Here is a 15,049-nt window from a genome sequence, read left to right as displayed (position 1 = left end):
TAGGGCCTTTCTATATTAAGGTAACGGTATACAATGCAAGCGCTTGCAGGCATATCGAGCAAGGCAGCCACCACTACTAAATACAATTCGGCATTGTACACATACATATGTACATACAAAGGTAGAAAAGCAAACCTACAAGGAAACCGCGAACTAGTGAATCAAATTTCTAGTTCCGTACTAGATCTCTATTGCCAAAATCGAACCAGTCCAATAGTAACTAGATCTTCATTTGTTCACAATCGGCGAAATATTGTACTTTTAAAGAAACTATTTTATTTCACTTTTTTTCATAAGAAATCTATGTATATCTAAAGTGTCGAATTTAGAACTTGTTCGCAGCTAATGGAAAAGGGAAGCAGCGGGGAGCTTGATTACTTTAAAAAGATATCTGCTTGGCGGTATTTGCGTTCAAATGCGCTTTCATTCTGCACTTCGCGGATGCTTTTTCATAGTTTGGTAATACAAAACAAAAATTTGTGTTAACATTTTAACATCTTGCCATCGTCTGCAATCTAACCAATAACAGCGAGCACCTCTGCAAACTTAGCTTCAGCGAAAGGTATGTAAACGTACATTTCATAAAATTAGGCAAACAAATTTTAATTCAAATTGAAAACACATTCCTTTGAAAATACGTAATTTTAAATCGCACACACCGAAGAACCGAAAACATTGAAAAATTATGAAACTTTTTTCTTTCGTATGTCTATTCTAGAACTGGTTCGGATATATAGAATTTACTAGTCCGGACCTATCGAAATCGATGCAGCGTGGGGCAATTGACACTCCCTAGGACATCGCCATGTTAAATTCGCCAGTAGCTTGCATGCAAAAGACATTTATCGCGAACCAGTACTGGGTCTACATGTACTAGAAGCGCACCAGCTTAGAACTAGAGACTTTTCCAAAAGGGAAGTCGGCAATCGCATGTGAAATCAAGGCGGCTACACAAAAGCATATTCACACTTATACACACACACACACACACACACACACACTCAAACAGCAAACAAACAGTGCTCATACTTGCGTAAACATTTTTCAAGGACTTGATGCTAACAGGTGAACGTGATGGCGAAAACGACCCGACCTGCCGACGTTGTTGCTGCTGGCGGCTCTACCAACAATAACATCCACAAACAAAAACAGTTGAAGTTAGCAGCAATGGCGACGAGGACAACGGCGAGGACGACGTGGGCAACGAACAACGACATGTGAGCTATGGTGGCGACGTCAGCGACATTGATTTCGATTTTCAGATTAAAAAAAAGAAGCTAGCTACGAGTTCACAAAGAACACAACGGATATGACCAACAAAGTAAGATAAAGCCAAAAACGTAGTAGCTGAAACCTCATCTCTCAATTCAAAAGCAAAAACCAACAAATGCTTAGAGTCGTAGCATACTTCTAGGCGCTCTACTCCGAAAGAGCGCGCACTTTTATCCAGCGAGCCGAAAAAGTTTATCCGCTACGAGCAGAGATTAGTACAGGAAAAGAGCGATAAAGAGAGAGAGAGAAAATCTGAGCGCGCAAGCGATGATGTTCGAGCAAGGCCCTACTTGAAAAGGAATGTAAACAACAAATTCCTTTACAACACAAGCTAAAGCAGCTAAAGCGCACAAGGCATTTTGTCCGAAATGAGAGAAACGACGAGAACGCGCATTCCGAACTAAGCCAGTCGTCTGCAAGGACATTGAGCGAGAAATCGCGCCGAACTGGGCAAGCGGTCTGGTTCGGGATATTAGAACAGAAGGAAAACAAAACAGTAAATGTGAAAAAATATATAGCCGATACTGGCGACTGACTTCGTGACTGCGCGTAATGTGAGCGCACAACGTACGTGCAGAGAGAGCATACGCAGCTGCTTGCTTGCACGACTTGAGCAGCAGCAAGTATGCATCAGTTGCGTGACATTTAAAAGCATGTCCTAGACGCATCTCCAGCTCAGTAATTTGCAGAGTTTACGCCCGTAAGGACGGTAGAAAATATGCAAAGAACAATTTGAAAAAAATACCCGGGTAATATTAAAAAAAAAAAAATGTATGTTGAGCGCACGCTCTGAAACCCAACCGTGCTCCATTCTCAATCATACGCAAAAAAATAAAGCATAGTAAAACCGAAATTCAGAACGTAGTGCAAAATGTGGGTGCATAAAAATTTAAAGTGAAGTAAATAACTGGCTTAAAAGTAAGCACTTTTGTTGGGGCCGATAAGCAGCCGAGACGTATGCAGTGGAAATATTTGGCGTGATTGGAATTAAGCCAGCGAAGTGTCGCGAAACATAAAAATTAACTCAATGTTTTTGCGAAAGTTTACAAAAGAGTGTAAGGAAGTATTGTTCCGGTATCTATAAAATAGCCGGTGAAACTTTTTGCAGCGCCTGTCAACTTGGCTGGCACGCGTTAAAAAGTGTTGCCTACTTTCAGGCAAATGCATAAAAACTTGTGAACTGTTATTGGATTATACGGAAGTTTCAAAGTTCTGGAAGCTCCACTAAATTGTTCGCAAACTACCCAATGAGTGGGAAATTCGAAATTTTAAAGTAAATACATACAAAGACACACTGGAGATTTCAAGTGTAATGTGGACAAATTTTTCTTTATAAACAGTGCAAAGAAGCGTACGTACATACACATGTGAAATAAAACTTTCAGACAATTATCTGAGAACGAAGCATATATTTTAAATATTCCAGGTCCAAGGAACAGTTTATGGATATCCGCGAATTTATTTAAAAAAGGTAAGCAACAAAGAGACTTTAATTATCTTCCAAATGTATTAGATATCCTATTTTAAATGTTAGGCAATAATGAAGCAATGAATGAAATTTTAGAGTCATAAAACAATGAATGAACTTTTAGAATAATACAAAGTTAATAGCGCGAAAACTATTTTATTCAAAAAAGAATAGCAATTTCACTGCATTTCAAGCGCCATTTTATCTTCTGTGAAATCCAGAGCGCCTAACTGTATGCCACAATTTCGTATGGAGTTTCTAAAAATTTAACCTTATATTATGGCAGGAAGGTGCAGTGAAACAACATTTCAGCCCAAAAGTATGTTTAGCTATTTTGCAGAAATTAATTCTTAGCTCTAGTAAAATGAATTAAATATGAACTATCATGGGAAATGTTTGCAAGCGGCTAAGGCACATATTTACTATACTACCTAAAAATGTACAAAACCGATACTTCAATGAAAAAGTATTGACTGAATCCGGATGTAATAGCGTTTTACCACCATCGCCCGCTTTTTGTTATTGACGGCCACAAAAAATTAAAAAATAGTTTGATTTTTTATTTGTTTATTGTTTGTATTTTCGGCAGTAAACTTTCCTAAACCTCTTCAGTTTCATACCCGTATTGCAATATTTAATTTATCTTATCAATCAAATTAAATTAAAATTTTCAAACATGTGGCAACCTCCACAAAAATATTTTCAGCTGTAAGCCTTCCTCCTTCTTTCGACAGCCATATTGCAATATTTACTTTATTTTATCAATTTACGTAAACTGCAATTTTCAAACAGGTGGCAACTCTCTAGTTTTTTTTTGGTGAAAACTGCTTTCAATTTCATGCATTAGTTTGCGAGTGATGCGCGTACAAACATACAGCCAGACAGACAGACAGACAACAGTTCTAAAAATTGTTGATTTGGCTTCTACTTCACTAATAAAGACCCCTATATCAATTTTTCTCTAATATCTATAATGTATAGACATTGACCTGTTACAATTTAATTATATGTGTAGATTTTTTAGGTTTTGAAATGAGCTCTCTGTCTTCTGGTTTCTCCCAATTTCACTTACTTAAACCCTCTTATATATTTTTGAAAGTTGTATGGCCATAGTGGAATCAAGGACATCACTTAATATATGTACATATATATGTGCATAAGTATCAGCTCATCTCAGCTCTACTCCGACAGATCTCTCAGGTATCACTATACGCAAACATTGGGTTAAGAGGCGTGTTGTCAAGTCGTTTTTTTAGATACTTGAGTTCCTAAAAGTAGTTTATTATTATACATAATAAAATCGTAAGATTTGAAGCAAGTACTTAGTAGCTGTATAAGAAATTGTTCAAATAATAAATATTTAACATTCAGGTACACACTGGTTATGTTAGGTTGAGCGACACTCCTGCGTAGGACACACTTAGACTTAGGTTTCTTTGTGATATCGCATAAGGTTAACAGTTATCCCACGTTAGGCAGTTCCCCTGACTGTCGGTGGAAATGTAGATCTCATGGGTAGGAATCGTATTGCATGGCACCAGTAATATGACTCCACATCAGTTTCGCCTTAAGAGCACTGCTCAAGTCGGGGAGGCGGAAGCTTAAGATGTACCCAATTGTTCGAAATAAACCCCGCCCGAAACATTTTTGGCGAGTTTCTACCCATCATTGCAAACATAGATTTGGTCCTATCTTCCTGAGAATAACCAATAATCATTCTTCCCTTGATGGGAGACCTCATCGCGTGAACACCAGTATAGTATAGTATCCTCCAATTCAGGGTATTTTCTTTGAAAAACAAATAAAACATATGTATGAACGTATACCGATAAAAGGCGAACATATCGAGCTACATTCAAAACTCATTTTACTGGAATCCTGAGGAGCCTTTGATTGTCTAAATATTTCTTAAAATAAAAGAAATAAAAAATTATAGTTTAAAAAACTAAAACCTCGCTATTATAATTTCCATTCGTACTGTCATCACGTATGTAGCTTGAGAACAGAAATCGCTGCATCTTTTAGGCGCATCAATATTACATAGTTACATCCCGAGCTAATAAAAGGGAGGTAAAAATGGACAGGTATGTAATTATTAAATTCCATGCGCTATAAAACTGCATGCTTAAAAATGTTCAAAAAATTCAATCCTCCCAATCAATGTTGCCATTTTTTTCTTCAAAAAATTTTTTCAAACAAACTTTTTCACAAGAAAAATTTATTTTTGAAAATATGCCATCTCTAAAAATTAACCAAAATCACAATAGTAGCTCTGAGTGTTGCGCAATATTTAAGTATGGTATTTCCGGGTGCAATCTACAATATTTTGAGTTATGAATTTTGAAATAAGAACATTACAAATTTAAAATCTTTTTAATTTTTTAGAATTTTTTCGAGCATGCACTCAGTTTGCTCAACTTCGGTGTAAACAAAAATTCATAACTCAAATAATTGTAGAGTGGACCCCGTAATACTATACTTAAATATTGCCCAACACTCAGAGCTACCATTATGATTTTTTCAATTCATTTTGAGATGACATATTTTCAAAAACTAAATTTTTAACAAAAAATTTGTATGAGAAAAATTTTTCAAGGAACAAAAAATTTAAAAATATTTATTTTCAAAGAGAATTTTGATGTGTGTATGTATGATTTTTTTCCAATTTGTTGTTTGGAAGAGTATTAAGTTGATTTGTTTTCGCTTTTGTGCTGTAAAGTTTTTAAAAATGTATTAATCAAGCTCAAATTTCATATTTATTTATTATTCATGTTTTCCCATCAACCCAAAAATTTCAAACAAATCAAACATATGAAGAATTACGAAATTAGCAACAACTCTTAAGTAGTTAAACAGAAATAACTCTACTGGTAATACTGAACAGGGGCACAAATGTCGTTTTTCACAATACAGTGCTAAGTACTAAGGGTCTTCTGACAAATAACGCAACTGCGCCCGTGTCGGGTTGGCATTAGAGTGCAAAATTGCTAAGTTCTCTTTTAAAAATTTTACAAGAGAGGAAACAAATTGTTCAGCCATTTTCTTCAAGTATTTCAGAAAAAATCGATCAATATTAAAATATTTCTATTATTTTTGCCTTGTCGGATTCTCGGCGCCTGTTTTGGACTTAACAAAATTGCCTTTCGTGAAATATAAGTGAAAAAAAAATAAAACAAGTACCTTAATCTTTTTTGAAATGATGTATTTTTAATTATTCCAGCTTCCTTTCACCAAATCTGTGTTTTCCCAAAAAGTAGACTTAGTAACTTTTCATTCTAAGCTAGCGATATGGTTATTTATAAATCTAATCCGCTATGTTACTCAAAAACAGAAATTTTGAGTTGTGCCTTTATTGCAGAGGACCGTCGATATGTTCATATTTTTTAGGCAACTCAAACATTTTGCTGTAAAATTATTTATTTATTTGCTGAATATTGCGCAATGTTACTAACGCTTGAAATGCAGATAATTGTACTAAAAACAATTTTCAGTAAATATATTCAGTATTGCCCTATTCCTTTAGAAACTTACATCTTTCCTGCTAGCAAAATCCATGCGTTGCCATCTTGCACCGGAATTCAGATTTTCTCTTATTTTTAAAGCAGTTTAAGACATTTACTCTTTTGCTACTAAGTTAGCATTCTTTCAGGTTCTCCCGGTGGTATTAAATAGAAAAAATTGACTAGAGGAAATATTGCTTTTCATGGCACACTCGATCTGACCCTTTGCCAATTTCCGGTTGTCGAGCTGCACAAAATTCGTACACAGACTTAAAATATGTGTAAACATACGCAAGAACTAAGCATACATATGCATGTGTATGTATGTTTGTCCTTTTTCATAATACGCTATGCAACTCTATGAAAAATACAGTTTTGGGCAAAAGTAAAAAAACGCCGGAAAAATGAAAATAAGAAAATTATATAACAACCAAGGCAATCACTAAATCTTAGTTCAAAGCGCTATAAAGGAGCAATAGATTTCTCCAAAATATATCCGCACTTTCGCACACATCCATCCATACATACATATATACATGCAAGTACACACATGTTTTAGGCCGTTGGGACCGCTACAAACCGCTATCACTTAAGCGCCATACCACAGCATAGTTTGAGGTGCTTGGCAGAAAACTTAAAATTTTCGGCTGCCATAGTAGAAGCAATGTCGCATGGCACGATTTTAGCTTGGTAGGGTAGCCTAAATATATGCCTCTAAGATGTGTACGAACACGTATTTACTCATACATATATGAATTTATGTACATATTGTATGTATGTATGTATGAGGTAAGTGCTCACGTACAGTTCAAGGCTCCGAAATATTAGATACCTCCCGCTCTCAACTGCGCTCTATGGCAAAAACGTGACGTGTGTGACTGTGGCTTTTGTTAGTTGTTGACTGCCGACAATTTCGCACACTGCGGTCGCCTAGAGGCATGTCGACTACAAACGCGATTTCGCCTATTTACAAACTATGTTTTCTTTTAGGCATTCGTTTTTCTTTCACACTTTTCAATTGTTGGTATACATATGAAGTATGTATGCATATACATTAGGGCGGGTCAGTTTTTTTTTACGTATAGCATAGGAGCATTCTAGGTGTATTTCTAAGCAAATTTTCCGAAGAAGCCATGGGTCTTAAACCAATATAGAGTTTGCCAAATTGCTAAAATAGGTTTCTTAGCATTTTGCTGTAGTGTCGTAAAGAAAAAAGCTTTAAGTTTGCATAAAAGCATGCTACAAGGTGTTTTTGTGTATGAGGAGTTCATTTATGCACTTATATTTTTCTTAAAACTTCCACCAGAGGGCGCAACAGTGGCAATTTTTGCATTTTCTTCGAAAAATTTTTTCGCAAGTTCGCAAACTCCAAATTTAGTTTAGACCCATTCTTTCTTCAGCAAATTTGCTTAGAATTAAACGTAGACTACTTCTGTGCTAATATGCGCATAGTCGAAAAAATCGCTCATACAAATTGGCCGGCCCTAATATACACACATATGTATGTATATAGTATGGTGGTCGGTATGAGTACGTGAACTTTAGTATTTTTGGAACTTCACAACTCGTTATATGGCAGGCATGGCATACATTTAGGCGTCTAGTAAAGTTCAAATGCCTATTAAAGAGCTATGAATAATAGTTTATGTTGACATGTTTTTATTTTGAATGGAGAATAGATGTGAGTTATGGAGAAGGGGACGCATGATGCTTTCCAACGTAGCCTTTTAGGCGCCTAGACCTCCACCATATATGTAATAGCAAACACTGAGAATCAAAACAAAAATATGTTTAAGTAGAAATAATGTTAATTTACTAACATTTGGTAGACCGAACGGTCAGATGAGCACAGTTATGATTCAGTAAGTAAACTCGTAAACGGAAATAAGACAAGCGGAGCATGGGTAAGCAAGTTTTAATGAACATTTTTTTATTTTTTTTTGTCACACATGCCGTGATATTTAATTAACTACAGTATTTTCGATTTGGAAATAAGAAGCAGAATCACAAGTAGCACAGGACAATATTTAGTTATTAAAACAGAGTTGAGAATAAAAAGTTAAAGCCCTAAATTAAAAACAAAACATTTAGAGAAGAAGTAATTATAACAAGCAAAAGGACAAATTATATGAAAACTCACTGCGAAATCAAAAAGAAATGTATGCTGCTTGATTGTTCGAAAAACAAGATGAAAAAGAAAAATAAGACAAGCTTTCAAAAAAAAAACACAAAACAAATAAAAAACCAACATGACGAAGAGCACAAGACAACTGCAAGAAATTGGCTACGAGTTGCTTAATCAACAGCGAAAGTTACAGCCGAGACAAGTTTGGATAAGAAAAAAAAACTAAAAAACAATGACATGAAAATTTAAACAGACACCGGCTCGGCGACAGACGACACAGAGCATTCGCCGTTGGTGTTATACATTTGCGCGTCTCCCTCGCATTTACTGGATTATGTTAATTAGGTAATTTTTGCTTTGATTATTTTTGGTAGATTTTTTCTTGTTTTCCTCCAGCCAACAACGCGCAAGGAGGCGTTTGCAACTTGTAGCACTGTCATTTTTCTTTTTGACTTGGCCAGGCTGTTTGTAAGTAAAACAACAACACGTTTTGGCATTAAAACGTGCGAAAGGAGGGGCGGGAGATTGCTTTAATCGCATGCAAATTTTTGTCTTGTTTTTGGCTTTCATTCTATGATTTGCTTTTTTTTGCTCTTATAAAAACTTTTTTTCTTCCGCACGTTTTAATTGGAAAGCAATTTTTATGTTCCATCGTTGCAAAAAGAAACAAATAATAATTAGAAATGTATTTAAAATGCAAAGCAATTATGCTTATCATGTTCCCGTTTTCTTGAGTTGACTTATTTCTCTTTAATTTTTTTTTCTCCAAGTAAGTATACTACCAGTTCAATGGAAAAATACTGATTCTTAAAAACTTTGAGTACTGCTCAACGTTAGATTTAGTATGTGAAATATATCTAATTGCAGCAATGTGGAAGGCGAAAAAATTTGCCATTTTATTTTAACTTTAGGAAAGCGTATTTTTATAAATATATATTTTTTTCGTGCGAGACACTGTGTAACAATCTCTCCCCCAATCATCAGAGGGGTGCGTTAAGCGGACCTTGGATGGTTGGACCAAAAGACCGGTGGCCGAACACTGCAAGAAAACAATGTATTCAATCAGTGATCGGACTTCAAACAAATTCTGTGTGATAGAATCTGGAAAAAAATTTAGTAGATTTCAAAAAAATTTGGTAGATCTCTGGGTTTGGATGAAACTTTGTACAACAATTTTTGAAAAATTCTGAAAGGTCTCATCTAAATTGCAAACTTTTTAATTAGACTCTAAAACAAATTTAATTTTAGCATAATAAAGTGCAAAATAGAAGTTGCTTAAAATTGCGTTGAGTTTTGGCAATTTTTCCTTCACAGTGTAAAGCAGTTCCTTCCATATCAAGATATTTTTCGAACATAGTTTACGAGATTTCTGCAACCTTGCGGAGTGCTGCCAGCTTTTCTTTTTATCACATCACGAAGTAGCAAACAAATGTGGCACGTTCCAGAAACAGCCAATTGGGATTTGCCGATTTTGACAATTCTCAAGGAAAAAAGTAAACAACGCCTCAGAAACTTTTGATCCACTTAAATTTGCTAATACTTTCACAAAAATTTGCCGTTTTTTAACATTTTCGTTATTAATTTTTTTTTTTATAAATCATATATTTTGCAATTTAACACAATAAAACCACGTTTCCTGTCGAAAAATTTATTACTGAGAAAATTTACTATTTTACAGTTTAGTTTATCCTCCCATTCGGCTTTGTTTACTTTTACATGAGAGATTTCATCGTCACCGGGAATGCGGAATCTTGTATTATATCATTCTTGTTACCATATAGTGTTTAGTGTTGAACAATATCCGCTCTTAAAATAAAGAAAATTATGTCGAGCAAAAATAAAAATAATCAAAAACGCGAATATGTGGTAGATTTCAGACCTTGAGTGGTAGATGTGGTAGATGCTCACAAAGGTGGTAGATCTACCACAATGTGGTAGAAGTCCGATCACTGTATTCAATGCTTGTCTTATAAACTAAACAGTTGCAGATTGAATTCTCAGCTATCGTAGAGGAAAAGTACTGAATATCACATATTAGTAAGGCCGTGTGAAGTGATACTTGAAAATTTCGCTATCTGACGTATTTAAAAAAGCAGACCCTTGTAAAGTATGTACTATTAATACTGGTTTACAAAAAAAATGTTCCATGGATGCCACTATCCAATTCATATGTAGAATTGCTAACTGATTCCGAAAATCGAGTGAATTTTCGTTTTCGAGATATTTGCAATTCACCGTTATTCAGGTAAAAAAAATGTTTCCACTTACTTAAGTATATCTCACGAAGCAATTGACACTCTCAAAACGGAACACTGGATCACAAACTGAATGATAAATTAATTTCTCAAAAACCATCCGGCCTGTCGTAAAGAGATTTATATACGGTTTATGAAGAATTTCATTAGCCGTATTTCGTATTAAAATTTTTAAATTGGTTCATAAGATATACGTCATTAAGTGGAACCAGTTTTTGTTCTAAGTTGAATAACAGTGATTTTCAAATATCTCGAAAACTTATACACATAAAGAAAATTCAAATTTGAGAATATTTGGAGAACTTATCCATAGAAAAAAAACTCGATTTTCGGAATCAGCGCGCGAATCTAAATAGGAATGCGATAGGGGCATTCCAAGAATAAAAAATAACACAGTTTTGTGATTCAGTGTAACCTTTACGCTAGCATAAAAACATTGTCTGAAAAATGCGATATTTAACAATGTTATTTCCAATTACAATATTTATCTTAAACTATATATACTTAAAAGCAGAATGAAAGTTCATATCCTTATAGATAAACATTTGCACTTCATCATACCAACCACGTAAACATTTATAGATACAAGTTTTTAAATTCGTTTTTTGTTAACAATACTATTTTTTGCGTTATTCACGTCGCTATAAAAAGCCAATTATGCAGAAATTTTAATTAATCAAGTGCCGTTAATAATCCGTAAAAAAAATTTTGTCTCTATCATTAATTTCGAGGGTATTCAAAATTTTCGAAGTTCACTTGGCGTGGCTTTACTGATATGTTTCAGACAACTTATTAACTTGGGTGTGATTTGAATATTTGCTCAAGCTCTAAAAAATGCGATTAAAAAGATTTTCAGTATGCAGAGACTGCAGAGTGACATTTAAGAAACGACGACAGATTTTTCCCACCGGTTTACTTATATTTTAGAATCAAACATAACGGGAAAAAGGGACAGTAAAAATAAATGAAAACCTCGCACGTACTATATTGCGTATAAGAGTTTTCTTTTTAATTTTGGGTTTGGGTTTTGAATTTGTTTTTTCATAACAAAACCAATGAAGTATAAAAGCGGCTTTCAACAATAACTTGCAACCAAATATTTTTACGAAATTCTTTGATTATTTATTTTCCCGAAAATCGGCTCTTGAATGTTATTTTGCGATTTTTTCTCTCTTTGGGGGAAAATGGCATTGCTTTGTAATAGTACGTGAAAAGCATAGCTAAAATTAGCGATTTCAAAAATATTCGAAAATGGCTTTATACCGTGTTAGGTTTATTTGAGAATAATTCATCATAGAGATTAAATACAACGCTTGGCGAAATAACCAAACTGCAAGATTCCTGATTCGCTCAGTCAAAGTTAAAGCTGCCTTCACAAAAGAGCAAATTTATTGCTCCGAACTTTCTAAAAACTTGTCCGAATATAATAACCTTGCTACATACATACATATGTACATAGATATTTGTTTATGTACGAGTCAAAATCAAAACAAGAAATTAATTGAAAACCAACAGTTTCCCTACAAGTGTAATAATAGTCGCCTTATCAAATATGTATGTAGCATACGAACTTGCATGAGCACATTCATCGAACTTATGTATACGTAAACTAATTTCGTGTATTAAAATAACTTCCGGCTAATTGAAACATACATAAGCAAATTCATGCAGAAAAAGCAAGAACGGCAACAATAAAGCCAAGAGAAAACTCCTACGAGAATGAAAAGGAATGAAAACAAATTCAAGTGCAAGCTGCCTAGTTACTTGCTACTAAGGGTGGACTGGTTAAACGAGTATTGAGCTTGTAAGGCAGTATGTATGTATAATCCGAAGAATGTAGTGTGCATTGAGGAGTTTAAGGGCCAATTTCACAATTAACTCGGAATCGGGAGTTAACTAAAGATTTTTGTACTGAAAATCTCTAGTTAAATGTCGATTCGGAGTTAACTACGCACTGCGAAATTGGGCCTAAGTACGAGTTCAGTGGAAGATCGAATAGGTTGAACATAAATTTATGTGAATGGTAAATTAAAGTCAATTTCAGAATATAAAATCATTTAAATTTCGGGGTACTGGGTAATTGATAGGTATTTATTAAAAGTCATACAATGCATAAATTCTATTAAGAAAATCTCTATACGAAATTAAAACTTAACGATACAACTTTGTGCAATGAAAGCTGGCAATTGAGATGCTAGAAATTAAGCTCTTAAAATTTCCCAGATTTTTCTTGTTTTGATGGTTTTCATCATCATAATCAACTTAAATTTCATTAGTTTAATTTTTGAATTTTCTTATTTGGTTACATAATATTTACATGTATGGGATTAAGCTGTGAGCTTTAAGCAGATAAATTACTTAAGCTAAATAAAGTTTGAATGTTCTAACGTGTCTTTAAGGTTAAAGAACCTACATAAATGAATCAAATAATTTATTAGGCTAACAGGCGAGTATGCACACACACATATGTAAGTACGCTAACCCTGTGGGGAAAATCTCTAAACTGGTGCGCTTCTAGTACATTTAGACCCAGTACTGGTTCGCGATAAATCTCTTTTGCATGCAAGCAACTCCCGCTTTCGATAGTTCCGAACTAGTCCTAAATTCTATAGTTCCGAAATGTGTTTTCAATTTGAAATTAAATTTGTTTGAATGATTGTAAGAAATGTTCGTTTACATACCTTTAGCTGTAGCTGAGTTTGCAGAGGTGCTCGCTGTTATTTCTTAGATTCCAGACGGTCCCAAGATGTTGAAATGTTAATGTTATGTTTTGTATTACCAAGCTATGAAAAAGCATCTGCGAAGCACAGAATAGAAGCGTATTTGAACGAAAAAGCCGCCGAACACATATATGTATATGTAAAGTAAAAAAGCCCCCCGCTGCATCCCTTATTCGATAGTTCCGAAGCATTTCTAAATTCGTCACTTTAGATATAGATTTCTAGTGAAAAAAAACTGAAAAAACTGGTGGAGATCTAGTTCCTATCGGACTAGTTCCTTTTTGGCGGATAAAGACCTAGTACGGAACTAGAAATTTGATTCACTAGTCCGCGGTTTCCCTACAGGGAACGAGTAGTTTGCAACAATTGAAAATGCAATTATATTGATGAGAATTCATTACTGAAATATGCAAAATACAATTTTAATATCATTTAAAATCTAATTTAAAATTCAAGGAAGATCAATTCTGGCTCTGAGCAAACAATTTTCCTACACGCTCGCAGCAAAGAGCAAAAGCATGTTTATTAAAGCTTTCTTACAGCATAGGTTTAAAATATGTAGAAGGTAGGGTTAAGAAGCATAAAACTGAAAAAAGCACAGCAGCTTCAACAATTCCCTGCATTTTCGTAGCCACTTGCTTGATTTTCAATGCACAAAACATCTTCGCACAGAAGGATTAACATCTTTAGTGAAATACCAATAAAGAGCGTTACCGTACTCAGATATTAAAAAACAAAAACACCTTACACAATGGGACAGATACCCTAAAAAACGGCAAAAATTTAAAAAACTAATTTATTTCAGAATACCCTCACCATATTGCTTAATTAGAATACTGACTAAGTTACTGTTTAACAGGATTTAAATGGCCCATAAAAACACAGTTCCTCTTTGCAGTTAAGCAAACCTACGTCCTTCAGACTGAGCTATTAAAATTTGTGATTTTGGTGCAATTTTCGAGTAGTTTTGCGCTATATGGCTATGTAACCCTCATCCTCTGGCATCCAACTATGTTTTAATAATGTTGTTTTTTTCTTGACACATTTAGTTATATCTATGTGTAGTCAAGTAATACGGAAATGCGTAAATAATTAATTTTTTCTTTAGGTTCTAAGCAATTCCGAGCAATGGTTGTTATCTTTTCAGTACTTCACTTGGACTAAAAGCTTGACTCTCCTTCGGATTTGTCATTAATATTCAAAATTATTTATTTTGTTTTAGAAACGTCTTCGAATACATTAGCCAATTTGAACACGCCTTATCACAGCAATTGTTTCAAGAATGCTTTATTACAGAAATTGGTCGAAGGACGCCCTACCTCAGAATTTTTTTTAAGAACACCCTGTCTCGGTATTTGGTTGAGTAACGTTCTATTCCAATATAAATTCAATATATCGGCAGCTAGGGGCGTTGAGATAGGGCATTCTTCAACCCACATTTTAGGTGAGGCCTTTGAGCCATTTTCTGGCATTGGGCGTATACGAACCGGCTGCCGAGAGATAGGTCGGTCTGCCACTCAGCCGTCGATATATATTAAACTCCTGCGCAATTCCATTTAAAGGGCCTAACAAGACAGCCGATCGCCGCGCAAATACTTTCCCTCCTTTACTCTCATCGTTCGGGTCAAGTGTGAGTAAGCATAAACCAGTTTCTGCAAGCGTACGTAAACTACCGATCAATAGCAAGACGCGTAGAGTATTTGCTTTGC

The 15,049-nt window shown here is 34.7% G+C and overlaps 2 protein-coding genes across 2 annotated transcripts in view; one reads left to right on the top strand and one right to left on the bottom strand.

Moving 5' to 3' along the window:
• LOC118737833 (protein timeless homolog) overlaps window positions 1–15,049 on the bottom strand; it is a 532,077-nt gene that overhangs the window by 283,755 nt on the left and 233,273 nt on the right. The gene's annotated exons all lie outside the window — the stretch shown is intronic.
• The window catches only part of LOC118737831, a 105,509-nt gene continuing 92,416 nt past the window's right edge, over window positions 1,957–15,049 (top strand). Inside the window, exon 1 of the mRNA XM_036468612.1 lies at window positions 1,957–2,743. The gene's annotated coding sequence lies outside the window, so the exon portion shown is untranslated. The remainder of the gene's footprint in view (window positions 2,744–15,049) is intronic.

Source organism: Rhagoletis pomonella, unplaced genomic scaffold (assembly GCF_013731165.1).
Source record: "Rhagoletis pomonella isolate Grant_MI unplaced genomic scaffold, Rhpom_1.0 Rhpom_scaffold_00004, whole genome shotgun sequence".
In the NCBI taxonomy this organism is placed as follows: domain Eukaryota; kingdom Metazoa; phylum Arthropoda; class Insecta; order Diptera; family Tephritidae; genus Rhagoletis; species Rhagoletis pomonella.
Note: the sequence above shows the minus strand (reverse complement) of the source record. Positions and strands in the feature narration are given on the sequence as shown.